This window comes from Myotis daubentonii, chromosome 5, assembly GCF_963259705.1.
Source record: "Myotis daubentonii chromosome 5, mMyoDau2.1, whole genome shotgun sequence".
NCBI lineage: Eukaryota > Metazoa > Chordata > Mammalia > Chiroptera > Vespertilionidae > Myotis > Myotis daubentonii.
This window is the reverse complement of record NC_081844.1, coordinates 33554068-33566285: the sequence shown is the minus strand read 5'-3', so window position 1 is coordinate 33566285 and position 12218 is coordinate 33554068.

The following is a 12218-nucleotide window of genomic DNA, read 5'->3' as shown; positions in this document are numbered from 1 at the left end:
ACAGGGTTAGGTGGGCCTTTGTAACACAGGGCAGCTTGGAAATGTGACTTGGTAACTTCCTGAAAAGCAACTTATCTGTCAAATGCCTTGAAAATGTTTCAGACCCTCCAGCCTTGCCATTTCCACTTCCAGTGATATATCATAAGGACATAGACAAACGTGCCCCAAAATGTGTGGGCAGCAGGTTTTCTGCACATGATTTATATTGTGTAAAAAATCAGAAGTCACCTGAACATCCAACAATAGAGGTGTGGTTAGGGCTCCAATGGCTCACTCTTCTTCCCCTGGGTGTGGGTAGAACCTGTGATGTGATGGGGGTTGCACCCCTGATTATATGATACTAGAGGCCTGGTGCACGAGTTCGTGCACCTGTGGGGTCTCTCAGCCTGGCCTGAGGGGATTGGGCCGAAACTGGCTCTCCAACATCACCTAAGGGGTCCCAGATTGTGAGAGGGTGCAGGCCAGGCCGAGGGACCCTACCAATGCATGGTCGGTGCCAGGGAGGGACCAGGGGAGGGCTCCAGGGCGTGTTTGGCCCATCTTACCCAGTCCTGATCGGTTGGAACCAGCAGCAAGCTAACCTACCAGTCAGAGCGCCTGCCCCCTGGTGGTCAGTGCGCATCATAGCAACTGGTTGAATGGTTGGACATTTAGCATATTAAGCTTTTATTATATAGGATTACACGGCAAAGGCAAAGGGACTTTCCAGATGAAATTAAAGTCCCTAATGAATTGACCTTTAGTTAATCAAAAGTAGGCCTGGCCTAGTCAGGGAAACCTTCAGAAGAGAGACAGGGGTCCTCCTAAGGTCGCAGAAGCTCCCCTGTGGGCCACAGAGAAGCAGGATGCCATGGGTCATGCAGCTGCCAGGAAGGGAATTCCGCCAACAACCTATGAGCTTGGGAGAGGCCCTAGCCTACTCTCAGAGGAGACACAGCCTCGCCTACACATGGATTGCCACCCTGGAGACCCTGAACAGAGGCCCCGCCCCACAGTAGGAAACAAATATTAGGGAGACTCTTCGCCCCCCTGGTGAGAGTACTAGTTCCCTCTCCTGCCTTCTTCAGTTTTCATTTTGTGCTCCATGGCCATGCTCAAGTTTTCACTCTTCCATGCACCCCTCCTTCTAAGCCCATGGCCAGACTGTACCTAAATTATGGTGGCCACTGGAGCTGTTCCTGTCTGTTTGGTTCTCTCTCCTGGGAGGTGGGAGTATGTGGTGAATTTACTTTCACTTGCTTGGGCCAAAATGCTGCGGCCAGCATGCATATTCTTTTGTCATGATCCTGATGGGTAGGGTGTTTAATCACTGCAGCTTTGCCTCAGAAAGTAGGGTTAATTTCATTGTAATGTAATTATTTGTCTACACACTTGTCTTTCCCCAGATGTTGACCTCACACTGATGAGAGATGGTGTATCATTCACGATCCTATATAATAAAAGGCTGATATGCAAATAGACCAAACAGTGGAACAACTGAACAACCAGTCGCTATGACATGCATGACCACCAGGGGGCATGTGCAGAACATGGTGGGCGTTGGATGGGGCGGGATGGTGGAGCAGGTGAGCGGGAGTGCCAGACCAAGGTGAGGCGCCGGTTGCTGTCATTGGGGCAAGACTCTGGTGGTTACTGAAAATTCTTTGCCCCCGCACGCTGTGGTCCCACCCAGTACTCGCACCTGCTGCTGGTGCCGGCCCCACTCGCACCCACAGCCGGCGCCAGAGCCGTCACTCACACCTGCTGCTGGTGCCCAGTGCCAGTTCCAATCACTAGATCCCGTCAGCGGGTGCAAGTGGCAGCTGCCAGCCCCGATTGCCCCTGAGGGCTTCTCCACCTCCCCCTGCTACTGAGGGGTGATCGGGGCAGCAGCTGCCGCTCGCACCCACTGCTGGCGCCTGCCCCAATCGCTTTGTGCCATCAGCAGGTGTGAGCGGGGCTGGCACCATCAGCGTGTGGGAGTGGCAGCGGCGGGAGCGGGGCTGCCCGCAGACAGGGGACCAGGGGCCGCAGCCAGAGGGGCTGGGCAGGGGGTGCGGAGGATGGGCCAAGACCTGCCCCTGTGCCTACCGCAGCCTCTCGGCCCACAGTTCCTTTCAAGATGCACGAATTCATGCACTGGGCCCCTAGTTGTATAATAAGAAGATGGGAAACATTACTTTGACCAGCTGTCACCACAACTCATTTTAGAGACTCATTATAAAGCTTGTTTAGGAAAATACCTTAATTACTATGAGGGAACAGTAAGGGAGACCCTGATGACAGGTAACTGCTGTTCGGGAAGAGAGGGAGAGACACTGTGAGACATGGGAGCCATGGAGATCAAGAGACAGACAGACAACCCAGGGGGTAAAGTGGGAGTCCGGGGTGAACGACATCCCATTCAGGACCTCTGCACCATGACGCAGGCTCGGCCACATCCTCTCTGATCTGGACACACTCAGCCAAAGCAGAGAACAAGCCTCCACAGCCCGGAGCCTGCCAGCCAGGGGGAGCCAGGCACCCAGGGGCCCAGCCAGCACCCAGTGGATGGGCAGTGTCAGCCAGAAGGGATGAAAACTAACATGATTATCAGAAAATGCCTGCAATTCACAAGAAACCCAAGGAGAACCAAGTTGCTAATTAAAACAAAACCCCAACATGCTCAGGTCACCAAGGAACCAAGGCTGTAGACCTGGCCCAGTCCCGACCACTTTGTGCTGGCATTGGCGGACAGTGGGTGTGGGGCTGTCCTGGAGGAGGGGTTAGGCAGGGTTCTGTCGTGTTCCTTAGTTTCCTTTGGTTATCTGGGATCTGTATGACTTCTGTGTGTTTTTTCAAGACCAAAAACGTTGGATTTAAAACCATCTACAGAATACTAACCCTTCTCTGATCTGGGACTGCCTCCCTCTGGTCTCGAGGGATCATCTAGTGCCACCAAACTAACCACACTTCGCCACACAGTATGACCCCTACCCACACAGCTGCCTGACCACCAGCTGTCTCAGGAGCCTGTGGGAGGCCGCCCATTGTCTTCAATAGCAGAGAGGTATGGACAAGGAGCCTGGAATGCTGGTGAACCTTGAGCCCTGGCAAAGGTCAAAGCTATGTGCTGACTGTTTAGTCTAGACAATGGTACTGAAGCAATTTCCCCACCAGATAGTCATGTAAATCCTTACTGATAAGATAGTCTCTCAGTTACTGGGAATTGCCTGCCTAAGGGCTATAGGTGTATCCCAAACTGAATAAAAGGATGGCAAGGCCTGAGCACAAGTGGAGTCCTTCTTCTTGCGTTGGGCAAGAAATAATAATTTGGCTCCCCAATTTCCAAATTATTATTTCTTGTCTTGTGTCAGTCATTTGCGCACAGCCCTTCTCCAGAGCCTGAACCCTGAGCCACGCGGTACATGGGTCATCACAGGAGCCCAGGCTCCTAGCATGGCCTTCAGGGCTCACCGATGGCTCTGATGATGGCTGTGAAGGCACCTCCTTCTCTGCACTGACCCTATCATGTCACTGACCTGCTTTAACGCCTCAGAGCAGGGTCTGTCCCCCTCAGCACTGGGGCCATAGAGAACTTGTATGGAGAGGTACAAGTGGAACTTGGAAGCATAATGTTGATTTTTCTGTTCTGCAAGAACCTTTGACAGGCACCAAAGTTGGAGTCTTGTCAAAAACAGAGAAGTTTTCAACAATATGTGTGAGTGTGTGTGTGTGTGTGTGTGTGTGTGTGTGTGTGTGTCCCAGAAACTGAGGAAAACTGGTAAAGAGATACATTTCTTAAAAACAGATGTTGGCTGCTCTTTTTTTCTACCAAACACTTAAAACTAGGTTTATTGAAATTTGTTAAATAGGCTTATCCTATATAATAAAAGGTGTGCTGACCACCAGGGGGTGGCGCAGAACATGGCAGGTGTCGGCGACACAGTGCTGGCAGTGCCTCCACTGCTGCTCTGATGGGTCCCGATGAGAGCAGGACCATGGCGGGGTGGTGGAGCAGGTGAGCGGGTGGCACCAGGCCAAGGTGGGTGCGAGCAGGGGCCCGGCCCTGACCAATAGCCCCGCAGGCGGGATGGTGGATCAGGTGTGGAGGCAGTGGCAGGCCAAGGCTGGGTGCCAAGCAGGAATGTGGGGCTTCGAGGCTGGGGGTGTAAGCTGGGACCTGATCTCTGCAGGTCACCCTGAGGGACCCCACACATGCACGAATTCGTGCACCAGTCCTCTAGTGTTGTTATAATTTACATATCATACAATTCACCCATTTAAAGTGTGCAATGCACTGGCTTCCAGTATGTTCACAAAGTTACAATTATCATTATAACCTTATTTAGGACATTATCATCATGCAAAATAAAACCCCATCCCCATCAGCTGTCACCCTCCTCAGACCCTGACAACCACTAATCCACTTTCTGTTTCTGTGGGTTTGCCTGGTCTGAACATTTCACATAAATGGACTTACACACTGTGTGGCCTTTTGTGTCTGGCTTCTCTCACTGAGTGTCATGTGTTCAAGGTCCATCCATGTTGTAGCGCAGTGGTTCTCAACCTTCTGGCCCTTTAAATACAGTTCCTCATGTTGTGACCCAACCATAAAATTATTTTTGTTGCTACTTCATAACTGTAATGTTGCTACTGTTACGAATCATAATGTAAATATCTGATATGCAGGATGGTCTTAGGTGACCCCTGTGAAAGGGTCATTCGATTGCCAAAGGGGTTGGACCCACAGGTTGAGAACCACTGTATAGGGAGTGTCAATGCTTCACCCCTTTCCATGGCTGAGTAATGTTTCACTGTGTGGTGTGGGAGGCTAAATACGGGCCCGAATATATATCCACATCCCAATCTCTGCACCTGTGAGTGTTTTCTTGTTTGGGGGGGAAAAAAGTAATTACATATGTGATTAAGTTAAGGATCTTGAGATGAAAGATGACCCTGGATTGTCTGCCACAAGTGTCCTTATAAGAGGGAGGTGGGGAGATTAGACACTTAGAGAAGAGGAAGAGCCACGTGAAGACAGAGGCGGGGACTGGGGTGATGTGGCCACAAGCCCAAGAACGCTGGGAGACCTGAAGCGGAAAGAGGCGGGAAGGACCCCTCCCGGAGCCTCCAGTGGGAGGGGGGCCCTGCAACACATTGATCTCAGTCATCTGGTCCCAGAAGTGAAAAAGAACAAATTAGGTTGTTTTAATCACCCAGTTTGTGGTCATTTGTTTCAGCAACTGCTACAGGCTGACTTGTGTCTCCTCAAAAATCCATATGGCCCAGCCAGCGTGGCTCAGTGGTTACGCGTTGACCTATGAACCAGGAGGTCACGATTCAATTCCCGGTCAGGGCACAGGCCCAGGTTGTGGGCTTGATCCCCAATAGGGAGTGTGCAGGAGACAGTCGATCAATGCTTCTCTCTCATCATTGATGTTTCTATCTCTTTCTCCTTCTCCCTTCCTCTCTGTAAACAATAAAAATATATTTTTCAAAAATCCATATGTTGGAGTCCTAACCCCCAGGACCTGGAAATGTCCGGTATTTGAAAGGTGTCTTTAAAGGGGTGATTAGGTTAAGATGAGGTCACTAGGGTGGGCTCTAATTCAAGGAGGTTGGTATCCTTATAAGAAGAGAAAAACACGACACAAAAACACACAGGACCAGCAGGTGAGGACACAGGAGAAGGCGCTGTCTACACGCCCAGGAGAGAGGCCTCAGGGGCAGCCAGCCCCACCAACACTTGTCTTGTAATTCTCGCCTCCAGCTCTGGGAACCATACATTGTAGTTTAAGTTGCCCTGTCAGTGGTGTTTCCTTATGGCAGCCAGAGCAGACAAACACAGGAGCCCTAGGTAACGAATACCAGGTTGTTTCTTTTGCCCCTGCTGCCACCAGACCTCTCTGTGCCCAGAGTCCTCATTGCCAGGCCGTTCCCAGTGAGCTCTCCAGACAACATGCCCCTGATCTTTAGAGGACGCTATATGCACGTGCCAGTGCTGGAGCCCACCCTCTGTTGGACTCGGCTGGGGGCTGACCGGCAGGCGCAGAGGTAAAATAGGACAACGGCTGTGAAAAACAGTGTGGTGGTTCTCCAAAAAGGAACCAGAGAATTACCATATTGTAGGGAGCGGCTATAGGGTCAAGCCTTGGACTGACCTGTGGCAGAGCCACATACAAGTCCCAGCTTGGAGGGCAGAGCCCTCCTAGCACAATTAAGCTTGACCTTATAGTCCTCCCTTGTTCCTAGGTAGCTAATGGGCTGTGGGAGGTGCAGCAAGTGCTGCCAAAACAAGGCTTGAGTAGCAAAATAGATTTGAAACTCGCAAGAACATTATAAACATCTTGCCCTTGTTTTGCTTTGTGTGCTCTGACTGTAAAATAAGGCTTCCGCTTAGAGGCTGTCACTGTTTCCTCATCCAGGCACAGTGATCCACCTGATCCCAACTGTATTCTCTTGTCTGTCTTCTTTAATCCTTCACCACCCCTCCTTCACTGCTGGACACGGTGCACCATATGACCCAGAAATTCCACTGCTGGGTCCATACCCAGAGCATAAAAGCAAGACACCCATACGTGCACACTCATGTTCACAGCAGCACAATTTATAACATTCCCAAAGGTGGAAACAACCCAAATGTCCATCAACAAATGAACGGACAAATGAAACATGGTCCCATCGACATAAAGGAATATCATTCAGCCGTGAAAAGGAAGGTCATTCTGACACCTGCTACAACATGGACGAACCTGGAGGACATTATGTTCAGTGAAATAAGCCAGACACAGAAGGACAAATACTGTGGGACTCCACTCACAGGAGGTCCCCAGAGGAGTCAGATTCATAGAGAGAGAAAGTAGCTGGTGGGAACCAGGGACTGAGGGAGGGAAAGGGGGGGATTCATGTTTAATGAGGATGGAGTTTTAGTTTGGGAAGATGAGAAAGTTCTGGAGATGGGTGGTGGTGACAGCTGCATAACAACGTGAATGTGCTTAATTCCACTGAACTGTACGCTTCAAAATGGTAATAAATGGTTAAAATTTTATGTTGTACTGATTTTGACACATTAAAAAATTGTTTTACACCCCATTCATACAGCAAACATTTCCCACACCATGTGGGATGTTTCCCAAGGTGTTCACTGTTCAGATCAGAGAGTGACAGGCAGCCTGCCAGGAATGTGACCCCACCAGGAACACTCCCCCCATGCACCCCCATTCCTAAATTGTTTTCCTATCTCTGTGTCCTCCCCAACCAGAAAAGGGCAAGCGCTGCAGTGTCTCTTCAACAGAGTCAAGGATTAGGCCCACTGAGTTTCCATCCTGTTTGCCTTTGATTTTTTAAAGCAAGCCTTTCATTTTAACTATTAGGCATTTCAGGGCAAGCTACACAACGTCATCTGCATTTCAAAAAAGCGCCTCACAAGGATTTATTTTCTTCCTTTTTTCCTTTCCTTTCTTCTCCCAGACTGAGGGTAATCTACAACCATCTTTTATTTGTTTTCTTCAAGGTCCTCTCTCATATTACCTCACATTGTTCCCAGGCATACATTTCCTCTTTGTCTGAAACTGTTACACATGGACACAGCTGACAACCCCCACACAACCACCCCTCCCTGTCCCGTCCCCCCCAGCATTCAAACCAGCATCCCCCTCACCCCACCTGCCATCAAGAACTCGAATTTCTCAGGGTCACTATAACCCTGTTCCGGTTCCACCTAGAACGCACTGAATGGAAGTAAGGTTTCTGCGTTGTTAAGCCCCCCAGAACCTGGGCACCCACGCCAGAGCACTGAGGCTGTACGCACACAGTCCAGCTTTTCCCTGCAGGCTGCACCCCAGCCAGGACCAATCACCTGGACCTTAATCATATTGACTGTCACCTTCATCCCACCCGGGAAACACGTGCCTCCGCTCAGCAGTTTGGATTTGAAACGGATTCCCAAGAACCTTGTTTATTCCTATCTCATTCTTACAGAGGGGCAGTTTTAAAAATTGTGGTAAAAGACACAAATTATAAAACTGACCATTTTAACTATTTCTTTTGATCATCACCAGAGGATATGTTTTTATTTATTTTTATTTGTTTTGGGGGTTTTCTTCTGTTTTTATTTTTAGACTGAGAAAGGGAAAGAGAGAGAAACATTGATGTGAGAGGGAAGCATTGGTTGCCTCCTAGACACCTGTACACCCACTGGGAATTGAATCAACCACTTGGTGTACAGGACTCCAATCAACTGAGCCATCTGGCCAGGGCGCCCATCTTAACCATTACACACACACACACACACACACACACACACACACACACACGTATATATATTTTTTACTGATTTCAGAAAGGAAGGGAGAGAGAGATAGAAACATCAGTGATGAAAGAGAATCATTGATCAGCTGCCTCCTGCACGTCTCCCCACTGGGGATGGAGCCCAAAACTTGGGCATGTGCCCCAACCCAGAATCAAATTGGTGACCACTTGGTTCATGGGTCAACGCTCAATCACCGAACCACACCAGCCGGACCATGTTAACCATTTTTAAATGCACAGTTCAGTGTTCTTAAGTATATTCACATTGTTGTGCAGCCATCCCCACCATCATCTCTAGGACTTCCTCATCATCCCAAACTAAAACTCTGACCACATTAAACACTAACTCCCCTTCCCTCCCCCAGATACGGGACAGTTTTGAAAGCTGAGTTATACTTTCTGTGTTCTCCCATATCTGTCATATGGACAAAGCAGTCCCATCACAGATCTGGTTAAGAAATTTCTCTTATTTGTTTATCTATCTATCTATTTATTTATTTATTTAATTGACTTGAGAGAGAGAGAGAGAGAGAAGGAAATATTGATTTGTTATTCCACTTATTTATGCATTCATTGGTTGCTTCTTGTATGTGCCCCCAACTGAGAATCGAAACCGCAACCCTGGCGTATTGGGATGATACTCTAACCCACTAAGCTACCTGGCCAGGGCCCCACAGGCATTTCTTTGAGTTGACTCGTATTTTATATTTGCTGCAGTTCCAGGAACAGCTCATGATATGAACCATGGTGTCTTGGGTCTTTTTTTCATTCTTTTCATGAGGGCCAGATGAATTCACTTTACCATCTCACTAAAACGAAGTGCAACATGACATCAGGAGGTGTCGGTGCCATGAACGTCTTTCTCTGCATGTGAAACTGATGGATAAAAAAAAGTCTAAAACCCACAGGCCTGAGTCAGCGAGATAAAAGCTGGAGACACAGAAGGTTTCCAAGATGACGACGAGAATGTCAAGAAGAGAAACCCGCTGTTTCCCGCTGTGCGTCTCCCCGTGTGCAATGGGGATCTCTCCGTGGTGCTGGGGGTCTGTTTGTAGAACACCCCTCCCATCATTAGGGCCCCTCCCCCTCGTTAGGGAGTTCAGCACATCAAACACCTGTTAGGCTCTGCCTGGCTGCCGGAGCCCCAAGTGTCACCGCTTGCCATCATCCTTTCTTGAGTGCAATATAGCTGTAAACATACCTGTTAACACTCCCTTTTTCTTCTCCGTTGTATGAGAATCCTGGACTCTGACACCTGCTTTCAACAGCACCATACATCAGGGAGCAAGGGAAACGGGAGAAAAATTAGTAAAAATAAACTTTTTTATGATACAACGTACATTTGCTACAGCCTCAGATCACAGACGTGCCGATGCTGGCTGCTGGATTCAGGGATTCACTTTGTTCCTAGAGCAATCATGGCAGAATGGCTCCTGAGTCTCTTGGGGGGGAAGGGAGACAGGGTAAAGGTGGGCTTCCTGGTGGTGGACAGCACCCTCCCATAACTTTGCTGCTGTTGTTCATCTTCACCTGAAGATATTTTCCCATTGATTTTTAGACAGAGTGTAAGGGAGGGGAGAGACAAACATCCACGTGAGAAAGATTGCCTGCAACCGAGGCACATGCCCTTGACTGGAATCGAACCTGGGACCGTTCAGTCCACGGGCTGACACTCTATCCACTGAGCCAAACCGGTTAGGGCCCCTTCAGTAACTTGACTGCAGGAGCAGTGACTTGTATCTGAGTATGTGATCGGATAGCATGGAAACAGATAAATGCACGCGTGTCAGATTGGCATGATATCAATAGGCTCGGTGCTGTGGCTCTGGAACTCTAATACCTAGATACTCCAATTCCTAGGTGCTCTGGTATCCAGATACTCTAGTGTCTAGGAACTCTGGTCTCTAGGCAGTCTAGAATCCAGGCACTCTGGTACCTAGATACTCAGGTTTCTAGGCTCTTCAGAATGCAGGCATTCTAGAATCTAGGCACTCAAGTGTTCAGGCACTCCGGTGCCTAGACACGCTAGAATCCAGGCACCCTGGTATCCAGGCATTCTGGTATCCAGGCACCCTGGTATCCAGGCACCCTGATATCCAGGCACTCTGGTATCCTGGTATTCTAGTATCCAGGCACTGTAGCTGGTACCCAGGTACTCTGGCATCATGGTACTCTAGTTATGTTACCACTGGAGGAAGCTGGGTGAAAGGTACACTGGACCTCCCTTTATATTTTTTTGCACTTTTCAGCGACTCTAATTGAAAAATAAAGTGTGTAAAAGTACATTTAAAAACACAAAAAAGGAAGTGCACTAGAAACATGTTCTCTCCCCAAGCTGGTGGGGCTGCACTGTGGATAGAGACAAGTGGTGCCTATCTGACCTCACACCATGTAGAAGACCAAGCCCTGAGCCCCCTCAGGGGACGGGGAGTGGAGTGAGGCTATGGGGATGCAGGCAGGTCCTTCCCACTTGGAGAGCTGCCCTGTTTCCGGATTCTGTGTCCTGCCACACACACCCCATTCGATGAGGACGAATTCCCATCTGTCCAGCAGACTCGCTGACCTCACCATTCCCAGGCACAGGAGTGACGAGCTCAGGGGGATGAGGACTGTGTGTGTTCACTGATGGCCCCAGCTCAGCAGGGACAGAAGCCTTGCAATATATTTAAAAACCCCACAGTATACTGTGTTCCTGCAAACTCGTCACCTGCGTGAGAGACAGACAGCCTGTGTCTTTGTTAGAATGAAGGAGGGTGTTAATATTCCACGGCATAAGCAAAAGTTTCAGAAGGATTGGGAAAACATGGACAGAATGGAACCCACAGGATCCCCAGGCTGGAGTGAGGCTACTGCTGTGCTCTGGGGGGCAGGGGGGCGGGGGGGGGGAGAGAAGAGGGTGGTACAGTGGCTTAAAATAAAGTTCCCAATAACTTGCAGCAACCCAGGAGCCCTAGGGCCCCATGGCTGTCACATACCCCTGCTCATTTGGGGTGGGGTGGGGGGCCTGGGAATTGCAGAGCAGTGGGGCTATGGTGGCTCCCTAAAAGAGACTGTTGCATCCGATGACACTGTCTCCCTAAACCAGGAAACAGGCAGCCACTCCAGGCTGCTCCCCCAAGGATGAAAGGCCCACGGGTCCCCAGGCCAGGGCAGGACGGTACCCTCGTAACTCAAAAATCCTTTCCAGCTTGGAAAACAGTGCCAGTCCCCAGGATGGAGGGGATGAGTTGAAAGGACGCTTTTAAGCCGTGTGCCTGCCTCCTGAAGCAAATGGTCCCAACACAAAGACTCACGGGAGGATAGGACTAGAATTCAAATGACCTTGACAAGTTATCAGTTAAAACTCCTTTGCATAAAGAGAAGGCGGGCTCAGGGCTTGAATTGTGACCTCCAATTCACATGCTGGAGTCCTAGCCCCCAGGACCGTAGAATGTGACCTGATTTGGAAACAGTGTTATTTACTCAGATAAGGTCATATTGGAGCAGGGTGGCCCCTAATCCAATGAGACAATGTCCTTATTTAAATTTAAAAAAAAAAAAAAAAAAGCCCTCGCTGGTTCGGCTCAGTGGATAGAGTGTCAGCCTTTGACTGAAGGGTCCCAGGTTCAATTCCGGTCAAGGGCACATGCCTGGGTTGCAGCTTGATCCCCAGTGGGGGGTGTGCAGGAGGCAGCCAATCAATGATTCTCTCTTATCATTAATTTTTCTCTTTCTCTCCCTCTCACTTTCTCTCTGAAATCAATAAATATATTTTTTTTAATGGGAGCAATCATAGTCCCTACCTTATTTTTAAAAAGAAAGAAAGAAGTTTGAACACAGACACACATACCAGGGAATGCTCAGTGTAGGGCAGGGTGCCCCTCGGATGCTGGGGTCACGGGGTGGAGTGCCTCTGTGGGGCCATCCTGGGAACCAGGGGCTGTGAAGCAGCATCCCTGGCCCCCACC